The sequence below is a fragment of the Ovis aries genome, chromosome 11 (genome assembly GCF_016772045.2).
Source record: "Ovis aries strain OAR_USU_Benz2616 breed Rambouillet chromosome 11, ARS-UI_Ramb_v3.0, whole genome shotgun sequence".
NCBI lineage: Eukaryota > Metazoa > Chordata > Mammalia > Artiodactyla > Bovidae > Ovis > Ovis aries.
In genome coordinates, this window is record NC_056064.1 from 42,002,926 (window position 1) to 42,013,161 (window position 10,236).

At 51.5% G+C, this 10,236-nt stretch overlaps 1 protein-coding gene across 1 annotated transcript in view; it reads right to left on the reverse strand.

Moving 5' to 3' along the window:
• The window catches only part of RAB5C (RAB5C, member RAS oncogene family), a 21,969-nt gene extending 12,706 nt beyond the window's left edge, over nucleotides 1–9,263 (reverse strand). The window contains exon 1 of the mRNA XM_027974510.2: nucleotides 9,168–9,263. The gene's annotated coding sequence lies outside the window, so the exon portion shown is untranslated. The remainder of the gene's footprint in view (nucleotides 1–9,167) is intronic.
• Nucleotides 9,264–10,236: the final 973 nt, after the last annotated feature.

Genomic DNA, 10,236 nt, shown 5'->3' on the forward strand with positions numbered 1-10,236 from the left:
AGCTACACCATGTGAGGCTTGTCCTGCCTACTGATTTGAAGAGGTCCTGGAGGTGCACGAGCCTACCACAGCCACTAAGAGACTCTCCCTAAGACGGCCTGGCCTCCAGCTCAGCACACCTCAGTCCTCAAGGCTACGTCAGAATCTCCGGCACCATGTAGGGCAGCTCTCTAAGAAGCCTCAAGCAAAAGCCCAATTGGAAGTCTGACGCTTTTTTGGTGGCACAAACCCCTCTGCATCCAACTACAGGGGAGGGGGGATGGGACGAAGGCGGTGTGGTGGCTCCCCACCCTCACTCCATCCCCGGTTCTTCACCTGCCAGGGCTGGGTGGAACACAAAGAGAGCCGGGCAAGCTTCCTCCCTCATCCCAGCCTATACCTACTATGGTCCCAGGATGGAGTCTGAGTCACGTGGAAGCCAGTCAGAATGGGTGTAGGATACCGGCCAACCCACAAGCCTCACGATTCCTCTGTCTGAGCTGCTCATGCTCCTACAGTTCATTTCCTAAGACAGCGCTAATTAGGATCTCAACAACGGAGGGCCCACTGAGTCCTCTGTCTTGGGAAGGTCTCTGCAGGAGCCAGGAGTACATGCCTGGACAGCGGCTGCTTCCACGGCAGCCCCAGGCCAGAAAAGCCTCCAAAAACCTTTGCTGAAAGTCAGGGTCATCAGCAACACTTGCCTACCGAGCTACTCATACCAACAACTGACACCTCTCACAAACCCTTCCTGTCCTTAACGAAAAAAAAAAAAAAAAAAAGGAAAGAAAGCAAGCCGGTTTAAGTGACTGCCCAGCTTTGTTTTGCCCTTAGCTTCTCAACAGAGAGCAGAGGGCAGAGGTCATGCTTCACAGGCAAGCAGGGGAAAAGAATCAGGTATTAGATCTAGCAAACCAAATTCCTCCTGCTCAGACATCCCACACGCTATGGTCAGAGGCTGCCCAGCCACCAAGAAACAAGGTCAAAGTTCCTGCTGTGGGGTCTGAGGGATGATGGCTGCTCCAGGGAGTCTGCATCCCAAAGAACAGTATTTTAGGCTGATCTCTCCTTTGTTAAATTTTTGTCGTACAAAATGTCGATGGGTGAGGGGAAGAAGTCAGGCAATGCATGGGTCTCAACAGGTTTCAATGAGTGAATCACACTTCTATTTCATGGCCCTATTTTCATGACTGTGGTCGGTGGCAAGAGGCTGGAGAACTTGGGGGCTTGAGGGCTGGAAGTGAGAAAGAGAGAGAAACTGAGGGCATTGTTGCAGATGAAACGATCGCAATATAAAATTCTCAAAGGCAGACTATGGGTTTCTCTTTGCTTTAACAGCGCATAACATCAAACCTGACGCACAGTGGGTGTGCATCAGTGTGGTGAACCGAGCCTGCGAGGCACATACAGACTGGTTAGGTCTGGCGAGCGAATGGGGTAGCTCAAGGCTGCAACACACACCCATCTGCCATACGGTTCGTATCCCTCAACAGAGCCATAGCCCAGAGGAAGAGATGCTTCCACAGTCCAGACAGAACCTCTTAGGTTCCATCTGCACAGGGGAGAAGAGCACGAGGGCTGGAGTCAGACAAACTTCAGGTCCAAGAATTGCCAGTTCCTAGGGTGAGTCTGTACTGCATCACTGAACCCACCTCCTCACGTGCAAAACAGAGATTAGCACCACCGATCTCCCAGGGCTGCTGGGGAAGGATGCAGAAAAGACTCCACCAAGCACTTGAGGGCGAGCTGACGCAGGGAGAGCTCTCCCTGTAAACGTTTGTGGCGGGGAGGTCCCAACAAAGCGGAGTCCTCCACCAAACGTTCCAACACTATTTATTCACATATTGCTTTTGCTTCCAGTTTTCCCGGACCCCGTGTATCAGTGTCCCTCATCTGAAGAGCGTGCTGAGGAGGACAACAGCTTGACTCTGAATACTTCTGTTCCTCTCCCAAATGCCTATGTTGAAACCCTAATGCCCACTGGGATGGTGTCTGGAGGTGGGGCCTTTGGGAGGTGAGGCTGTGAGGGCAGAGCCCTCATGAGTGGGATGAGTGCCCTTTTATTAATGAAAGAGACTCCCAGAGAACTCCCCTGCCTCTTCCAGCACACAAGGACACAGCCAGAGGTGGGCAGTCTGCAACCTGGAAGAGGACCTCCACCAGAACCCAACCATGCTGGGCCCCTGATCTTGGACTTCCAGCTTCCAGAAGTGTGAGAAGTAAATTTCTTTGTTTGTAAGTCACCCAGTCTGCTGTAATTTTGTACAGCTGCCCAAATGGACTAAGACAACAACTTCCCCCGGTGCCTGAGAAAAAGGACCAGCTCACTGCTGATGTCCTCTGTCCTGTAAACAACCATAACCTTGTATTCTCTGGAGACTGACTTCCAAAGCCAGGAGAACAGAGGGTGGGGACCACCACCATTGTCAAAAAAAAAAAAAAAAAAACAATCAACATTGAGTGAAAGCCCCCAACCAGGCAAACAAGAACTCTTAAAAAAAAAATAAAAGTCCCACAACATGAAACATCGTAAAGCCAAACGGCGTTCCTTCCATCTCAGAGCCTCTTTCAGGAAAGGGAAGAAGTAGTTCAGTTGTGGAGAGGGGGAGGGGACAGCGCTAGGACAGCTGACAAAGACACGAGAGTTCCTTTTAAAACACCAGGCTGCAAATGCTAGAGATTTGGAAACTGGTGTCATTAATCACCACAGCCTTCAGAGCCGCACAGAGAGCAATCTGATGACTAGCAGAGTAGCCAGGGTTCGGGAGGCCACCCACGCCCTCCCCCACGCCTGGGATGCTTCTGACAGAGCCACCTGAAGGGGACACACATGGAGCTCTGAACAGAAGGCAAGAGGCTTGTAAACCAACTCCTGTTCAGGTCCCAAGTTAGTGTTTCCAGCAGGTTACACATCTTCAGAGGGATGACACAACAACGGAAGGATTTAAGCTATTCAGTGATTCAGGATCACAGCTCAAAGCGGCAGCCTGCCCTGAGCCTGCCTGGAGCCACAAACCCTGTGCAAGCCCTCCCAAAGAGGAGGTCTGTTTCTGAATGACAGCAATAGAATGCTGGCCTGGACCACAGGGACTCGCCTACCAGACTCAAGAGTTCTGGAAGGTTTGGCTGGAGAACTTAGTACCTGAAATACAGGAATGGTTATGAGGGTAGGAGAAGTATGGAGAAGCAGCTGCTGGCCATTGGGGTCAGCTCCCAGGAATCTCCCGGGCTGGATTTCCCAGGTGCAGTTCCACCTCACCTGCCCCTGGAGGCTTCAGCAACTATGACTAACCATCAAGAGGAGAAATAACTTGAGCCCAACCATATAACTCCATATCAACGCAGCTGAGAGGAAGCATTTGCTAAAAAGGAGGGGCCCTGCAGAGCCAGCTGATTCTAGGACCAGGCCAGGAAACACACAAGGTAAGCCTGAAGCACCCTGCAGTGCCAAAAAGTAAGGAAGTGCTTACAAAACTGAAAACCAAAACACCCCGAGAGGATGGGGGTAGGCCAAAGGGAGCTGAAAGAGCTCCCAGCGACCAAAGCTGGGACAACCTGAACAATAAAGTAGCAGTGGATTATAAACCGCAGTGTAAAATAAACACCCACGAGTCCATACTGATATAACTCACTGAATACATAAATGGGGGAGAATAGCCAAATCTTTTGTGTACAAGAGTTCGAAACAACCCATGTAGATCCTCCGCCAGGGAGGCGAGGAGCATAACTCCCCACCTCTCCAGTGTGGACTTCTCAGAGGGGCTTCCTTCCAACGAGGAGAGCACGAAAAGGGGCAGGGGAGATGATGACGTGGGAAAGCCCGACAAACACCTCAGCCGGCGCAGAGCGGACGCGTCCTTGATACAATGTGGTGAGAACGGCACTTTAGCCCTGTGGTCTTCCTCCCCGAAACTCACAGCCCCAGTATGGCCGTGACAAAAATACTAGGCCAATCCCAACTGAAAGATATGCTATAAAATATCTGACCCATATTCCTCAAAACCGTCCAGGTCATCAAGAACAAGGAGAGTCTAAAAAAACGTACAGCGGAGAGGAACCTACGGAGCTATAACAACTGAAGGTAATGCGGTGTCCTGTACGGGATCCTGGAACAGAAAAAGAACACTAGATAAAAACCAAGGAAATGTGGGATTTCCCTGGCAGTCCAGTGGTAAGATTCTTCGCTCCCAATGCAGGGGGCCCAGGTTCAATCCCCGGTCAGGGAACTAGACCCTACAGGCTGCAACTAAGAGCTTGCATGCCACAGTGAAGACCGAAGACCCTGTGTGCCGCAACCAAGACCTGTCACCGCCAGATCAACCAAGTAATTAACTTTTATAAAAAGGCAACTGTGAATAAACTGTGGACTTTAGTTAACAATAATGCATAACTGGTTTATTAATTGTAACACATGTACAATACTAATTAATGTAAGATATTAATCACAGTGGAAACCACGTGGGAGTTGGGGGGGTGTGCAGTTTGGGTGAAAACTCTAGGACCCTTGCAATTTTTCTGCCAACACCACTTTCTCAGGCCCACTCTTACAAGAATGAGCCTTGTGCAGACGTGCAAGTGAGGACCCAGGGACCAGAGCCGAGTTCACTTCCATCAACCCTTGCCAAACCCTGGCCTGGGGTCAGCTCTGCCCCACCACCACACACAGCCACGGGGCACAGCGACCAGGTGCATGGGCGCTGGGAGGCAGTCAGTGGACCATGGACGGCCACGGCCATGCCCTTTCCCGATGAAAGCTTGTGTGGGACGTGATATCCGGAGAGCTCTACCCTCTAGAAACTGAGTTGGTGGCTTATCTCTGGCCCTCCTGTTACCTGTACTGTAGCATTCATCCTGTTTACCTGTCTGCTTTCCTATCTCTGAGCAACTATGTGGCGGCTGGATGAAGAAATTGATCAGAGGGATGTGAGCCTGAATCCCAGGCTCACCGCATCCTCGCTGGGTGAGTTAGAGGAAACAGGCTGCCATCTGCTTCAAGGGCAGGTCTGAATGTCTGCCCTTTCCTTGGACAACCACAGTGGGGGGCCTGCTATGCTGGGTGCCAGGATAGCACAGAGATAGAATAGGCCACAACTGGTGCCCCCACGGGGCTCATCTGCTAGACAAGAAGGCAGACCACAAGCAATGAAAGGAAAGCACAAGCAAGAGGAAAGCCCTCAGACTCCCTCGGGAGAGGAGGGCTTCACAGAGGAGTGATGTTCCAGCTGCGCTTTGAGAGAAAAGCTGGGCACTGCGGCTCACAGGCGGGAGGCGGAGAAGGGCCTTCCACACAAAGGGAAAAGCGCACAGTTCACCCAGAGGCAGGATGACGAGGGGCCCGAGCACAGACTTCCAACTTTCCTCCTGCTCTGCCACTCACTCCACCATAACCTGGGGACTGAATGCAGTCAGTCTGTCCTTGCACACAGGAAGCACGATTCAAAAATGTAGCTTTTATTTGGATGATTGTTCCTATATACAGGAGATGGGATAGTTACTCTGAAAACCAACCTTCTACAGTACCAAGCTATTAACGCAGAGAACTTCTTAAGAAACACTCCAAAAATAAAAAGAAATACTCCAGTTCTACTCTGTCAAGGCTCTTGAAAGCACTATTACCTGGGTTGGGGGACATCCTGGTTTACAAATCCTATCTGAAGTGATACTTCTCAGATGGCCCCAACAAAAGTACCCCTGACTCAACTCAGGCGAGAGAAAATGCAAAAGCCCAGAAATCTGGGAATTGAACCCAAAGCAGCCTGCAGGAACGAAAATATTGTCCTCAAGTTTCCTGTTTTAGCTTAAATATATGCAAACTTTGCATTCCAATCTATAATAGATTCAGGATTGTTTGAATATAAAAACGTCTAAAACTGAGTAAGACTGAAGTCCCTAGGAGATGCAAAGATCCATGATTCTGAGTATCCAGTGGGTCTGAGAACCCCCAGTGGGAGGAGCAGAATCAGGGCCTCAGCATTCTCTTCTGTAAAATGGGAACACAACCTACATCAATTCGGTTCCCCATCCACGGAATGAGACAACATGGCAACCATCCAGCCAAGCAGCAGGCATCACAGTAAAAACTGGCAGAAACACTGACTCAGAATCCTAGGGATAAATTACGATGTACCTTCAAAACCCCATGGACCTTGTGAGTATCTATTCTGTGCCAGGGAACAGACTAACTTCTTTGTCCCCTTTGTTTCCACTTTGGCAAGATATTTTGTATCCCCATTTTACTGGAAGAAAGAGAGGCTCAGAGAGGTCAACAAGTCCAAGGCCACACAGCTGGTACATGAGGGAGTCCAGATGACAACTCAGGCCTGGTTGACTCTAAAGCTCTCGTGCCTTCCACCCCACCACACCACCTCTGTTTACCAGGCAAGGGTTAGAGGAAGAAGGGTCCTTTTGAGAAGTACTTGGTTGGTGGGGCTGAATTTAAATTTCTGACCTTATTCTGTGTTTCCATGTAAACTCCAGTGAAAGGAGCCCCTGGTGGACTGCCACATTCTTCCCACTGTAAGCAGTAGGCAGCACCAGGGGAGAATCAGGAGGCTAAGCAGAGGCCGGCTCCGCCACCTCTCTGTGCCCTTCACCCTGCCCAGAGGGACCATGAGTCCACTCACTTTTGCTTTCATTTTCCAGCCATCATGACTTTCAGATTCCCAAGAAATTAATGGCATGCACTCTCAGGCCCTGAAGGGTCCTGACTTGGGACTCATAACTGCCATGGTCCCCAGAAACAGGGGTGAAAGAAGACAGGAGGGTAGGGTGAGGGTGGGGCAGAAAACCAGACTCAGAGGACGTTGTCACTGGTGAGGATGCTAAAGGGTCTGCACCTGGGCCACTGCTTGCCCATCCGAATGTTCATTCCTTCCAAAAACAGACCAAAGGAGGACCCGCTATTAGGGAAGATGAGGCACATCAAATCCCAAAGCAGACCCAGTTCGACCTTCTTCCGACTGTGTAATCTAAGGCTAGCCACTTAAGTTCCTTCAACATCGTCTCTAAAGTGGACACACAAGTCCCACAATCTTCCAGCACTCTTGTGAGGAACACGTGTGAAAAGAACTTGGCAACTTTAAACTGATTTATAAAAAAGTAGTTGTTACCACCCTTCCACGGTATAAAGGCAGAAAAAGGCCTACTGTTTGTCAGAGGCAAGACAAGAGAAGAAGGGCATCAGAGGGGATGGGCTTCTGTCCCACCCACAGCCCTCCCTCTCTCTGCCAAGCAGTGTCAGATCTCTGCTTGGACTCTATAATCTCTGGATGACAGAAGTACATGCCTAACCCAGGACACTAATGCCTTCCTGTCTCTCTGAAAGGGAGAGCTTCTCCTTCAAAAGCCTGCTTTAGAATCAGAGCTGGGAGACCAAGCCCAAACAAAGAAGGTCTCCTCAGAAAGCTAGCTAGCCTCATCCCAGGACTCCCAGAGTTCCAGAAACTACACCCCAATACTGAGGAGGTAAGTTTGGTCAGAGACCAATGGCCAGCGAGCAGCCAGCTTCTCTGGCTTTGCCCCTCAGGAACACAGACTGGCCAGACTAGAGAAACTAGGTTAGTCACAGAAGTCTCCAGCAATCTCCAAAGAAGTTCAGAGAGACAGAGAGAGCTTGTGACCTGACTGTTGACACTAACAAGGTTTTCTTGTTGTTCAATAAAAAATGAAATAAGTGCATCCTAGGTCTAGCTCGAAAGTTCATAGGAGTCAGACACTGTCCAAAAGAGGTCAAAAAGATCTCAAGGCAAAACAACTGGAACACTTGTAAGGAGTATCCAAGGGCAGTAAAGATGGCCCAGAACACTGAAGAGCTTCAGAAATTCCCAAAGACTGTATGGCCTTCCCTCCCTTCCTCCACTGTAGATAGCAAGGGTCAGTCATGGCCTTCAGAGTCAGGCTGCACTCATTAAGGTACAGTCTCTGGCCTGTACTTTGGCCACATAACAAAGAACCTCCCAGCTTGGTCTGAGACAGCAGCCATTTCACACAACTAAGTCCTAAGCAGTGGACAAGGATCAGATGTCAGTACAGGCCGTCGCTCGGAGACGCTAGGAGAAATCAGCACTTTCTGCCATGCATAGGAATTCCTTGGGCTACAAAAAATGAACACATTAAGAACCCAGAGGTGCTACTGTGACCTCAACTTAATTCTCTGTAATCTATGATTTACATGATCAAGCCCAGAGGGGAATGGAGATAGACCCTGGGACTAAAAGTGGTGAGACCTGTTGATCAAGGAGGTAAGTGTGCTTGTCTAAGGATGGGAAGAGATAGCCCAGGACTCTTTAGTTTCCAGACTCTTTATTTCTGGTCTTTTCCCTCTTCCCTAAAGACCAACAGACAGCAGTCCCAGGAGGAGCAGTCCCCTCTGAGGCAGCCTGGAACCACTCACGTGCTCTGGGAGGACAGGGCTGGGACTCCAGCAAGTGGGGAGGAGGAGGGGAGAGAGAAGATAATGAATGGGCAGAGCCACCCTGATCTATGTGATCTGTAGCTAGGATTGAGCAAACCTCAGCTAAATTGTTCAGAGGCAGGAAGAGTGAGCGATACACTCAAGAGAACAACACAACTAGAGAACAGGGGCTGAGGGGGCAAGACAAGAAGACAGCTCATTCCTAAGGAGTGATCCAGACTTTAAACTCTGCTGAGATCCTGGATGGCTCTCTGGCTTCAGGAGAGAGAGGAAGTTAAGGAGTTGTGGGAGCAGTCTCACCCAGGACCCCCACCCCCACCCCGCCCCAGCCCCAGGAAATCGAGATAAAATTCTTCCAGGGCTGGAGGGACAACTGTTTTTATGGGATGGGGAGTGAGAGGCAGGAAAAAGGCGACAGACAACACTCCGGGCTACCTCTGAAAGAGAAGGGGGACAAGATCCTTCACACCTGACAAAGATTCCTCCAATTCTGGGAGCAGAGAGAGAGGAACTTAGGGGCTCTCCCTCCCACAATCGGACCAGACATGCCAGAGAAGAGCCACAGAGATTTCCAAAGGCTCAGGAAGGGCAGATAAGGGAAGGAAAGAAAAGATCTCCCAGCTCTGGCTCGACGCCTGGGGAGTCCCTTAAGAAGGGGCTACGGATCGGGGGAGGGATCAGTATCTCCCTAAGCCAGGGTTGGGCGGGAGGAAAGGCTGCCCCGGAGAGGCTTCAACCCGAAGGAGACACTGGGTCCCAGGTCAGGCACACTCACGGCGGCTCCGGGGCGGCGGCGTTACTTGGGGCCGGGGCTCGGACAGGCTCCGCTCCTCTCCCCCCGGCTGTGTCCCAGGCTCCGGCCTCCACTTCCGCCTTTCAGCCGCTCCGGATCCGGATCTCCACCTCTGACCCGCCCCTCAGTACTCTCAGGTGACTGACAGGGCAGAGAGACCAATGGGAGGTACTCTAGGCCCACTCACTGGCAGCGCCGGCTTAGGGCGCGGGAGAGGCGGGAGAGAGCGCGCGAAGGATGGCGGGACTTGTAGTTCGCAGCTTTGGGAGGAGTCGGTGGCAGCCTGGGACTTAGGCTTAGGGTGGAGCCGGCTGCCGGCTAGGCGGAGCCCGGCCGGGAACTCTTTAAGGCCAGGCCCGCCGACCGCGTCATCGCGGGTTCCTGGCGCCCCGAGGGGAGTCGAGAGGCAGCGCGTTGCGACAGGGCAGAAGGCTGTGTGTGCAGAACTGAGAAAGGAAAAACATGGTGTGAGTGAATATGCACGTGAGGCTGCGTGGACCAGTCTTCAGCATTCGCTAGCCCAGAGAAGCCTCTCGGCGCTTTAAGGCCAAGTCGGTTCTGGTAGCCCGACTGTTAGGGACATTCTGAGATGGGAAGATGATGGAGTCGCTATCAGAAGGGCTCTCTGGCGGCTACCGGGTGGAAAGAGCTCTATCTCCCAGCTGTTAACCAGCACGCTTCGCCTTTGGCTCAACCCCAACCTCCGCCTCTGCCCTGCCTCTCCCCTCACCAACCAGAACCTGCTCTATTCTCTGATGCCAAATACAGAACCGGATCACTTCTGCCTTGGCTCTCCCCATCCTTCCATAAATGCAGATTGGAACCACTTCTGTTTGCCCCACTTTGCCCTTCATATGGATCGGGACTATTTCTGTTTTTTCTGTTCCCCTGGTGTGCTTCAGTGTGTGGGGTTGCAGAGTCCAACACGGACACGACTTAGTGACTGAACAACACAATATGAATTAGGACCATTTCTGCTTCTGCCCCCCCCCCCCCCCCCCCCCCCCCCCCCGCCCCCCGACGCCTCAACACAAACCAGTGTCTCTTCTAC